Source organism: Arachis stenosperma, chromosome 3 (genome assembly GCF_014773155.1).
Source record: "Arachis stenosperma cultivar V10309 chromosome 3, arast.V10309.gnm1.PFL2, whole genome shotgun sequence".
Taxonomy (NCBI): domain Eukaryota; kingdom Viridiplantae; phylum Streptophyta; class Magnoliopsida; order Fabales; family Fabaceae; genus Arachis; species Arachis stenosperma.
Genome location: NC_080379.1, coordinates 20,092,025 through 20,104,015, shown reverse-complemented (window position 1 = coordinate 20,104,015; position 11,991 = coordinate 20,092,025). Strand labels below are relative to the sequence as shown.

The window sequence follows — 11,991 nt, the reverse complement described above, 5'->3', positions numbered from 1 at the left end:
TGGAGGACCTTGTTTCAGTCATGAAACTTTGAGTGGTTTTGATTAGATCAGAGACCATGGTTGCTAAGTCAGAGGTATTCTGCTTAGAACTCTCTGTCTGTTGCTGAGAAGATGATGGAAAAGGCTTGCTATTGCTAAACCTGTTTCTTCCACCATTATTGTTGTTGAAACCTTGTTGAGGTCTCTGTTGATCCTTCCATGAGAAATTTGGGTGATTTCTCCATGAAGAATTATAGGTGTTTCCATAGGGTTCTCCCAGGTAATTCACCTCTTCTATTGAAGGGTTCTCAGGATCATAAGCTTCTTCTTCAGATGAAGCATCCTTAGTACTGCTTGGTGCATTTTGCATTCCAGACAGACTTTGAGAAATCATATTGACTTGTTGAGTCAATATTTTGTTCTGAGCCAATATGGCATTCAGAGTATTGGTGCACGAAATTGCAATAACACTTTTGCAATCCCGCACAACTAACCAGCAAGTGCACTGGGTCGTCCAAGTAATACCTTGCGTGAGCAAGGGTCGATCCCACGGAGATTGTCGGCTTGAAGCAAGCTATGGTTATCTTGTAAATCTTAGTCAGGATATCAGAAATTATCAGGGTTGATTGTGAAAAGCAAAAGAACATGAAATGGTTACTTGTTCAGCAGTAATGGAGAATAGGTTGAGGCTTTGGAGATGCTCCATCTTCTGAATCTCTACTTTCCTACTGTCTTCTTCATCAAACACGCAAGGCTCCTTCCATGGCAAGCTGTATGTAGGGTTTCACCGTTGTCAGTGGCTACCTCCCATCCTCTCAGTGAAAATGTTCCTATGCTCTGTCACAGCATGGCTAATCAGCTGTCGGTTCTCGGTCAGGCCGGAATAGAATCCATCGATCCTTTTGCGTCTGTCACTAACGCCCCGCCTGCTAGGAGTTTAAAGCACGTCACAGTCATTCAGTCATTGAATCCTACTCAGAATACCACAGACAAGGTTTAGACCTTCCGGATTCTCTTGAATGCCGCCATCAGTTCTAGCTTATACCACGAAGATTCTGGTTTAAGGAATCCAAGAGATATCTACTCAATCTAAGGTAGAACGGAGGTGGTTGTCAGGCACACGTTCATAGTTGAGAATATGATGAGTGTCACGGATCATCACATTCATCCGGGTTAAGAACAAGTGATATCTTAGAATGAAAGCAAGCATGATTGAATAAGAAACAGTAGTAATTGCATTAATCCATCAAGACACAGCAGAGCTCCTCACCCCCAACCATGGGGTTTAGAGACTCATGCCGTGGAATGTACACAAAGAAACATGTAAAATGTCATGAGGTACTGATACAATGTCAAAAAGATCCTATTAATAGTAAACTAGTATCCTAAGGTTTACAGAAATGAGTAAATGACAGAAAAATCCACTTCCGGGCCCACTTGGTGTGTGCTTGGGCTGAGCAATGAAGCATTTTCGTGTAGAGACCTTTTCTGGAGTTAAACGCCAGCTTTCATGCCAGTTTGGGCGTTTAACTCCAAGTTTTATGCCAGTTCCGGCGTTTAACGCTGGAATTTCTGAGGCCGAATTGCTACGCCGATTTGGGCCATCAAATCTTGGGCAAAGTATGGACTATCATATATTGCTGGAAAGCCCAGGATGTCTACTTTCCAACGCCGTTGAGAGCGCGCCAATTGGGCTTCTGTAGCTCCAGAAAATCCACTTCGAGTGCAGGGAGGTCAGAATCCAACAGCATCTGCAGTCCTTTTCAGTCTCTGAATCAGATTTTTGCTCAGAACCTTCAATTTCAGTCAGAAAATACCTGAAATCACAGAAAAACACACAAACTCATAGTAAAGTCCAGAAAAGTGAATTTTAACTAAAAACTAATAAAAATATACTAAAAACTAACTAAAAGATACTGAAAACATACTAAAAATAATGCCAAAAAGCGTACAAATTATCCGCTCATCAAGTATCAATCTCAAGAACTCCTTTCTTCTGACTAGTCCCATTGTTCACAGGATTCCTTTAAGAAGTGTACATGAATTGGTTATTTGCAACCATTTCAATTAGCTCTTGAGCTTCTGTAGGCGTCTTCTTCAGATGAAGAGATCCTCCAGCAGAGCTATCCAAAGACATCTTGGATAGTTCAGAGAGACCATCATAGAAAATACCTATGATGCTCCATTCAGAAAGCATGTCAGAAGGACATTTTCTGATCAATTGTTTGTATCTTTCCCAAGCTTCATAGAGGGATTCTCCTTCCTTCTGTCTGAAGGTTTGGACTTCCACTCTAAGCTTACTCAATTTTTGAGGTGGAAAGAACTTTGCCAAGAAGGCATTGACTAGCTTTTCCCAAGAGTCCAGGCTTTCTTTAGGTTGAGAGTCCAACCATGTCCTAGCTCTGTCTCTTACAGCAAAAAGGAATAGCATTAGTCTGTAGACCTCAGGGTCAACCCCATTAGTCTTGACTGTGTCACAGATTTGCAAGAATTCAGCTAAGAACTGATGAGGATCTTCCAATGGAAGTCCATGGAACTTGCAATTCTGTTGCATTAGAGAAACTGATTGAGGCTTAAGCTCAAAGTTGTTTGCTCCAATGGCAGGGATAGAGATGCTTCTCCCATAGAAGTCGGGAGTAGGTGCAGTAAAGTCACCCAGCACCTTCCTTGCATTGTTGGCATTGTTGTTGTTTTCGGCTGCCATAGGTTCTTCTTCTTTGAAGATTTCTGTTAGGTCCTCTACAGAGAGTTGTGCCTTAGCTTCTCTTAGCTTTCGCTTCAAGGTCCTTTCAGGTTTAGGGTCAGCCTCAACAAGAATGCTTTTGTCTTTTCTCCTGCTCATATGAAAGAGAAGAAAACAAGGAAATATGGAATCCTCTATGTCACAGTATAGAGATTCCTTGAGGTGTCAAAGGAAAAGAAAAATAGAAGGCAGAAGTAGAAAATTCGAACTTATCAAAGAAGATGGAGTTCGAATTTTGCATTAAGGAATAGTGTTAGTCCATAAATAGAAGGATGTGAGAAGAAGGGAAGTAATTTTCGAAAATTAAGTAAAAGATTTTAAAATATTTTGAAAAATACTGATTAATTTTCGAAAACCAAGAGTGGGAAAGAGATCAAGTGATTTTTGAAAAAGATTTTGAAATTGGAAATCAAAAAGATTTGATTGAAAACTATTTTGAAAAAAAAAAGATGTGGTTAAGAAGATATGATTGGTTTTAAAAAGATGTAATTGAGAAGATATGATTTGAAAAACATTTTAAAAAGATTTGATTTTAAAAATTAATGACTTGCCTAACAAGAAAAGATATGATTCAAACATTAAACCTTTCTCAACAGAAAAGGCAACATACTTGAAATGTTCAATCAAATCATTAATTGTTAGCAAGTATCTTTGAAAAAAGGAAAGAAATTGATTTTGAAAACATTTGATTGAAAAGATATGATTTAAAAAAGATTTGATTTTGAAAAACTTTGAAAACTTGAAAAAAAAATTGATTCGAAAACAAAATCTTCCCTCTTATGCCATCCTGGCGTTAAACGCCCAGAATGGTGCACATTCTGGCGTTTAACGCCCAAAACTCTACCCTTTTGGGCGTTAAACGCCCAACCAGGCACCCTGGCTGGCGTTTAAACGCCAGTCTGTCTTCTTCACTGGGCATTTTTGAATGCCCAGCTTTTTCTGTATAATTCCTCTGCAGTATGTTCTGAATCTTCAATTCTCTGTATTATTGACTTGAAACGACACAAATTAAAAATATTTTTGGATTTTTAATAATCAAAAATGCAACTAAAATCAAATAACAATGCATGCAAGACACCAAACTTAGCAGTTTGTATACTATTGACACTAAAAAGATGAGAATGCACATGAGAAACAACAAAACACTCAAGTCAATAGAATTCAAAGATCAAAACAAGGAAATCATCAAGAACATCTTGAAGATTAATGAAGACACATGAATGAATGCATACAATTGACACCAAACTTAAAATGAGACACTAGACTCAAACAAGAAACATAAAATATTTCTGGTTTTTATGATTTTGTAAAATTTTTTTTTATTTTTCGAAAATTAGGTGGAAAAGAAAATAAAGACATCAAAATTCTTAATGAGAATTCCAGGAATCATGCAATGTTAGTCTAAAGCTTTAGTCTAAAGGAATTAGACATAGCTAGCCAAGCTTCAGCAGGACATTGCATTCAAGAGCTAAATTGATAAGAATCAATCAGCTTTGGTGATGATAAGAACATCACCTTGAAACTCTAGAATTCATTCTTAAGAACTCTGAAGAAAAATACCTAATCTAAGCAACAAGATGAACCGTCAGTTGTCCATACTCGAAACAATCCCCGGCAACGGCGCCAAAAACTTGGTGCACGAAATTGTGATCACTACTTTTTAATACACAAAACAATCCCCGGTAATGGCTCCAAAGACTTGGTGCTCAATACCATGGCATAAACACAACTTCGCACAACTAACCAGCAAGTGCACTGGGTCGTCCAAGTAATAAACCTTACGCGAGTAAGGGTCGATCCCACGGAGATTGTTGCTATGAAGCAAGCTATGGTCACCTTGTAAATCTTAGTCAGGCAGACTCAAATGGGTATAGATGATGAATGAATAAAACATAAAGATAAAGATAGAGATACTTATGTATATCATTGGTGAGAGCTTCAGACAAGCGTATGAAGATGCCTTCCCTTCCGTCTCTCTGCTTTCCTACTGTCTTCATCCAATCCTTCTTACTCCTTTCCATGGCAAGCTTATGCAAGGGTTTCACCGTTGTCAGTGGCTACCTCCCATCCTCTCAGTGAAAATGTTCCTATGCTCTGTCACAGCATATGGCTAATCAGCTGTCGGTTCTCGGTCAGGCCGGAATAGAATCCAGTGATTCTTTTGCGTCTGTCACTAACGCCCCGCCTGCTAGGAGTTTGAAGCACGTCACAGTCATTCAATCATTGAATCCTACTCAGAATACCACAGACAAGGTTAGACCTTCCGGATTCTCTTGAATGCCGCCATCAGTTCTTGCCTATACCACGAAGACTCTGATCTCACGGAATGGCTGGCTCGGTTGTCAGGCGAGCACTCGGTTGTCAAGCGATCAACCATGCATCGTGCATCAGGAATCTAATAGATAAACACTAGAGCCTTGTTTGCTTGTAGAACAAAAGTGGTTGTCAGTCACTTTGTTCATAGGTGAGAATGATGATGAGTGTCACGGATCATCACATTCATCAAGTTGAAGAACAAGTGATATCTTGGACAAAGAACAAGCGGAATTGAATAGAAGAACAATAGTAATTGCATTAATACTCGAGGTACAGCAGAGCTCCACACCTTAATCTATGGTGTGTAGAAACTCCACCGTTGAAAATACATAAGAACAAGAGTGATCACTGGTTTCGGCCCCAGAGAGGGAACCAGAAGAACCAAGATGAAAATACAATAGTAAAAGGTCCTACTTATAGGGAACTAGTAGCTTAAGAATTACAAAGATGAGTAAATGACATAAAAATCTACTTCCGGGCCCACTTGGTGTGTGCTTGGGCTGAGCAATGAAGCATTTTTCGTGTAGAGACTCTTCTTGGAGTTAAACGCCAGCTTTTATGCCAGTTTGGGCGTTTAACTCCCATTTTGGTGCCAGTTCCGGCGTTTAACGCTGGGAATTCTAAAGGTGACTTTGAACGCCGGTTTGGGCCATCAAATCTTGGGCAAAGTATGGACTATCATATATTGCTGGAAAGCCCAGGATGTCTACTTTCCAACGCCGTTGAGAGCGCGCCAATTGGGCTTCTGTAGCTCCAGAAAATCCACTTCGAGTGCAGGGAGGTCAGAATCCAACAGCATCTGCAGTCCTTTTCAGTCTCTGAATCAGATTTTTGCTCAGGTCCCTCAATTTCAGCCAGAAAATACCTGAAATCACAGAAAAACACACAAACTCATAGTAAAGTCCAGAAAAGTGAATTTTAACTAAAAACTAATAAAAAGTATACTAAAAACTAACTAAAACTACTAAAAACATACTAAAAACAATGCCAAAAAGCGTACAAATTATCCGCTCATCACTCTCCAATCCTTCTTATGACTTAAGATCTCTTTCATGAACTTAGCATAAGAAGGTATTTGCTCAAGTGCCTCTGCAAATGGAATCTTTATTTCAAGAGTCCTTAGATAGTCTGCAAAGCGGGCAAATTGCTTATCCTGTTCCGCTTGGCGGAGTTTCTGAGGATAAGGCATCTTGACTTTATATTCTTCAACCTTAGTTGCTGCAGGTTTATTTCTTACAGAGGTGGTTGGAGAAGCCCTTTTAGAGGGGTTACTATCAGCACTCTCAGGTGTCTGATTCCCCATTGGCGTTTGGACGCCAGGATTGGGTGAAGAATGGGCGTTTAACGCCAACTTTTCCCCCTTTTCTGGCGTTTGAATGCCAGAACTGGGCAAGGAATGGGCGTTTAACGCTAGCTTTTCCCCCCTTTCTGGCGTTTGAACGCCAAGAGTATTCCTCTCTGGGATCTTACTGTCCTCAGAGGGATTTTGGACAGTGGTTTGGTTATCCTCTGTCAATTGTTCCTTTCTTGGCTTTTTGTTACTTTGAGCAGTGTTATTCAGTGTCTTCCCACTCCTCAGTTGAACTGCTTGGCATTCTTCTGTTATCTGTCTAGATAACTGCTGTTTTGTCTGATTCAACTGCGATTCTATGTTCTTGTTAGCAATTTTAGTCTCTTGGAGCATCTCTTTAAATTCTGCTAACTGTTTTGTCATCAGGTGTAATTGCTGATTAAGCTCAACAATTTGTTCTTGAGGATTAAGATCAGTGGCTACTGCCATAACTTCTTCTTTTGTAGAGGACTCACGGCTAGAGTACAAATATTGATTTCTAGCAACAGTATCTATAAGCTCTTGAGCCTCTTCAATCGTCTTCCTCATATGTATAGATCCACCAGCTGAGTGGTCTAGGGACATCTGAGCTTTTTCTGTAAGCCCATAGTAGAAGATGTCTAACTGTACCCACTTTGAAAACATTTCAGAGGGGCATTTTCTTAGCATACCTTTATACCTCTCTCAGGCATTATAAAGGGATTCATTATCCTCTTGTTTAAAGCCTTGGATGTCTAGCCTTAGCTGTGTCATCCTTTTTGGAGGGTAAAATTGATTCAGGAATTTGTCTGATAACTGTCTCCATGTTTTTATACTTGCTGTTGGTTGGTTATTCAACCACCTCTTAGCTTGATCTTTTACAGCAAATGGAAACAGTAATAATCTGTAGACATCCTGATCCACCTCTTTATCACGTACTGTATCAGCAATTTGTAAGAACTGTGCCAGAAACTCAGTAGGTTTTTCCTGTGAAAGACCGGAATACTGGCAATTTTGCTGCACCATGATAATAAGTTGAGGATTTAGCTCAAAGCTGCTTGCTTTAATGGGAGGTATACAGATGCTACTCCCATATGCAGTTGTAATGGGGTTAGCATATGACCCCAGAGTCCTTTTGGACTGCTCAATTCCACTTAGGTCCATGATGGAGAAAGGGAATATGATATGGATTCACAAGTAAAATAAATATATTATTTTTTTTAGTTGACCGAAAAAATAAAATAAAACAAATGGAAAATAAAATAAATTTTCGAAAACTAAAAGAAAATACTATCAAAGCAAATTGAAAACTAAATCAATTAGTTAATTAAAATGATTTTGGAGTTAGCAATTGAAAAGATATGATTGAAAATTATTTTGAAAAAGATTTGATTTTTGAAATGAGGAAAGAGAAAAACAACAAAATGACACCAGACTTAAAATTTTTAGAAAATCAGATACAAATTTTCGAAAACTTAAAGAGAAACACAAAGAAGACACCAAACTTAGATTTTTTTTTTAAGGATCAAGAAAGGACTAAGGACATGCAAATTCGAAAAATAAAAGAAGACAAAAGCATGCAATTGACACCAAACTTAAAATATGAAACTAAACTCAAACAAAAGACTCTAAACCAACAAAAATAAAACAGTTCTAATCTAAGCAATAAGATAAACCGTCAGTTGTCCAAACTCAAACAATCCCCGGCAACGGCGCCAAAAAATTGGTGCACGAAATTGCAATCACACTTTTGCAATCCCGCACAACTAACCAGCAAGTGCACTGGGTCGTCCAAGTAATACCTTACGTGAGTAAGGGTCGATCCCACGGAGATTGTCGGCTTGAAGCAAGCTATGGTTATCTTGTAACTCTTAGTCATGAGATCAATAATTCTCAGGTTTAATTGTGATGAGTAAAAGAACATGAAATAAATAATTGTTTTGCAGTAATGGAGAACAGGTTGAGGTTTTGGAGATGCTCTATCTTCTGAATCTCTGCTTTCCTACTATCTTCTTCTTCAAGCACGCAATGCTCCTTCCATGGCAAGCTGTATGTAGGGTTTCACCGTTGTCAATGGCTACCTCCCATCCTCTCAGTGAAAATGTTCAACGCGCTCTGTCACAGCACGGCTATTCATCTGTCGGTTCTCAATCAGGTTGGAATAGAACCCAGTGATTCTTTTGCGTTTGTCACTAACGCCCAGCCTTCAGGAGTTTGAAGCTCGTCACAGTCATTCAATCATTGAATCCTACTCAGAATACCACAGACAAGGTTTAGACCTTCCGGATTCTCTTGAATGCCGCCATCAATTCTAGCTTATACCACGAAGATTCTGATTAAGGAATCCAAGAGATATCTACTCAATCTAAGGTAGAACGGAGGTGGTTGTCAGGCACACGTTCATAGGTGAGAATGATGATGAGTGTCACGGATCATCACATTCATCAAGTTTAAGAACAAGTGATATCTTAGAATAGAAACAAGCGTGATTGAATGAAAAAGAGTAGTAATTACATTAATCCATCAAAACACAGCAGAGCTCCTCACCCCCAACCATGGGGTTTAGAGACTCATGCTGTAGAAGATACAATAAGAAACGTGTAATGTGTCATGAGGTAGAGATACAATATCAAAAGGTCCTATTAATAGTGAACTAGTAACCTAGGGTATACAAAAATGAGTAAATGACGTAAAAATCCACTTCCGGGGTCCACTTGGTGTGTGCTTGGGCTGAGCATTGAAGCTTTCATATGTAGAGACTTTTTCTGGAGTTAAACGCCAGCTTTTATGCCAGTTTGGGCGTTTAACTCCAATTTTTGTGCTAGTTCCGGCGTTTAACGCCGGGATTTCTGAAGCTGATTTGCAACGCCGGTTTGGGCCATCAAATCTTGGGCAAAGTATGAACTATTATACATTGCTGGAAAGCCCAGGATGTCTACTTTCCAACGCAATTGAGAGCGCGCTAATCGAGAATCAACAGATGATTAGCCGTGCTATGACAGAGCATTTGGACCATTTTCACTGAGAGGATGGGATGTAGCCATTGACAACGGTGATGCCCTACATACAGCTTGCCATTGAAAGGATTGACAAAGATTGGATAAAAGCAGTAGGAAAGCAGAGATTCGGAAGGAACACAGCACCTCCATACACTTATCTGAAATTCCCATCATTGAAGTACATGAGTAACTCTATCTTTATTTTCTATTTAATTTATTATTATTATTCGAAAATCCAATAATCTCTTAATATAGTTGAGTTCGCCTGACTGGGATTTACAAGATGACCATAGCTTGCTTCATACCAACAATCTCTGTGGGATCGACCCTTACTCACGTAAGGTATTACTTGGACGACCCAGTACACTTGCTGGTTAGTTGTGCGGAGTTGTGACAAAGTGTGATTTATGTTTGAGAGCACCAAGTCTTTGGAGCCATTGTTGATGATCACAATTTCGTCCACTAGTATGATAATACAATCGATTGAAGTTTGTACGTGACTAATGGCATATTCCAATTCAATCGATTGGTATGAGAAATCAATCGATTGGTTGTGTTATCCTATCGATTGAACTGTGCACTACGTTTTATGTTATGCCGTTCTCATTTTTCCTATGTTTTTATAAATTATTATCTTGTTATTCATCTATCTTTTCTTTAAAATTCTATCTTTAACTTTTAAATCTTTATTTTGATTTAGATACTATAATATTATCTTTTCTTTAATATTAAGATTATCAATTGGTGAATACTCTATCATCAATTACTCAATCCCACAATTGGAATCATGTATCAATCTCTTTGATTATCAAAATTTTTATTGTTTTTCTTTTGGATATCCGTCTACTTAATATCCAATTTTTCTTCACTTTTTATCCATCTATTTAATATCCAATATTTGTTCATCATTAATTGATAATCACAGTTGCAACAGTCAGCAAAGATCCAATCAATTTTTTCATTGTAGTGTTCAAAAAATAATCCACCGTTTTGATTACAAAATCGAGGTCAATGAATAGAAACTCTATAATTTTGCAGTTCTTCGTTTCGATTCTTTATTCGTGAAATTGATTGTGTAATAAAATTTTTTTCTTTTAATAATTCACAAACATTGAGAAATACTAAAAAGTAAATAATTTTATTATTTTTTATTATTAATTAGCTAGCAATATTGGAAGCTATTTATTTTTTTAATCTTATAAGACGTAGTGCACTGAATTTTTTTTCATTGGACATTTTTAAGATGTCAGATATATTTACGGACACTGAGATGGATCAGCAATACCAGGAGGACGATGTCATTAACCAATAAGAATAGCTAGTTTGTGACCAAGATATGATGAATAGAATGCATTCGAACAAGATACCCTTGAAGCTGCATATGCAGTTGACTCCGTGTAAGGCATTACAATTTTGAATTTTAGTGAAAATTATGCGGAGAAAATTGGTAAATATCACTTTTCTACTTTGCAGTTTGCATTTTATTTTTATCTGAAGTACTCAAAGTCAAAAAACTTTAGTGTAAGGAAGAGTAAGATTTTCAAGAATAGTATTGGCGAGATTTACAAACAAAAGTTTGTATGTCATAGGCAAGGATTCAAGGAGGAGAAGTATTACACTATGGAAAAAAGGAAGAATGAGCCTAAATTGGAAACAAGAACTGGATGTGAAGGCCGAATGGATGTTAAATTTGTACTAGAAACTGGAAGGTAACATATCTTTTATTTCTCTGACGAACACAACCATGATCTATTGGATACACAATTCAGTGCTGTATTGCCTGCCTACAGAAAAATATCAGATGTAACACCCCAATTTGCCTAAGCTTTACCTCGCGTCGTAAAGCAAAGATTAATCAAGGATTACGACGGTTCTAAGTTCATACATATGATATATAGAAAGAATAATATTATCTAAAAGCCTGATAAATGATATAGTTCAAAAACGGACTTTAAAAGCGCAAAACGAACTAACGAAAAATTTAACACATAAAATCAATTTAAATTTGACCGAAAAATAATAAATTAAATTTTAAATCAATTTAAATTAATATTATTTTTTATAAAAAATAACTATAATACTCTTGTTATAAAAAATTGACTAAAATATTCTTATTATATATATTAATGTATATACACATATATAAAATAAAAATATTTTAATTATTTTTTATAATAAAAATATTATAATTATTTTTTTAAAAAAATATTAATTTATACCAATTTAAAATTAAATTTATTAATCCTTTGACTAAATTTATTTATCTAGTCTAATTTAATAAAAATAATACAATTTAATTAATTATATATATTAAATTTTAATTTTTTAAAAAATATCTTTTAAAAAGACATTTTTAACCACTTTCCCTAAAATTTAACAATTCATTATGTAAAATTCAACAACGGTACTCGCGTACTATTAACTATATAATGATGTATTTATCTATAAAAAAATCGCAGAAATAACATTTAAACTAAATTTCATTTTAAACTAAATTTCTCCTGCTTCGTTAACTATTTATATTCGAAAAGACATGGCGTATTTATCGATTACCATTATAGAAAATCTATTTAGTACTGGTTGTTTTTTCAAAGACTAATTAGCGATGAGATCAAAATGATTGGAACCTAATTATCACTTTATTC

At 36.8% G+C, this 11,991-nt stretch overlaps 1 non-coding gene across 1 annotated transcript; it reads left to right on the top strand.

Annotated features, from left to right (window-relative positions):
* Positions 1–2,170: 2,170 nt before the first annotated feature.
* On the top strand, positions 2,171–2,278 carry LOC130971475 (small nucleolar RNA R71). Its single transcript, XR_009082692.1, has one exon. It is a non-coding gene; the product is annotated as a small nucleolar RNA R71 (small nucleolar RNA).
* Positions 2,279–11,991: the final 9,713 nt, after the last annotated feature.